We start from the raw sequence: 567 nt of genomic DNA on the forward strand, positions 1-567 counted from the left end.
ACACACACACCTGGTTTAGATCACATTTCAGCAAGCAGGCGCAGGCAGGGGTTGACCTGCTCACGCCAAATGGCCAATAGGATTACGAAGTGTGAAATGTTGTACCTCTGTCCAGGGTGGACCTAGCCCAAGAAGATAAATGTAACATGAAAACATAACTCGGGGTTCAGAGAACGGATTTCCTGCGTAAGCTCTGTCTCTCTGATCCCAGCGCTGTATGACTTCACCTGTGCCCAGACTTTGAGTAAACTTTCTGTTGATTTTATACAGTCCTCTCCTGTCTTCTCTTCTCGCGCTTTCAATAAAAGAACTGGGTAAAATCTAACAGAACCAATCACACAACAAAATGGTAATAGAACATATCATGGAAGCATTTATAACGATGGAATAATGTGAAACAGTGAGTAAATCCGAACTCCCTTATTTGGTTGTTACTCCTTGAACCTAGATCAACCCTGAAGTTGTTCTGGTCTGCCATCTTGAATCATGTTGCAAAGCTCTGCTCTGAGGAGCGATGAAAAAGGATACACAATAGCATCCTTAGTGGAAGTCTTTTGTGGACTAGCA

General features: G+C 43.2%; 1 protein-coding gene across 3 annotated transcripts in view; it reads left to right on the forward strand.

The window, feature by feature from the left end:
- tubgcp5 (tubulin gamma complex component 5) overlaps positions 1–567 on the forward strand; it is a 13,679-nt gene that overhangs the window by 3,147 nt on the left and 9,965 nt on the right. The gene's annotated exons all lie outside the window — the stretch shown is intronic.

The sequence above is a fragment of the Monopterus albus genome, unplaced genomic scaffold, assembly GCF_001952655.1.
Source record: "Monopterus albus unplaced genomic scaffold, M_albus_1.0 scaffold61.1, whole genome shotgun sequence".
NCBI classification, from domain to species: domain Eukaryota; kingdom Metazoa; phylum Chordata; class Actinopteri; order Synbranchiformes; family Synbranchidae; genus Monopterus; species Monopterus albus.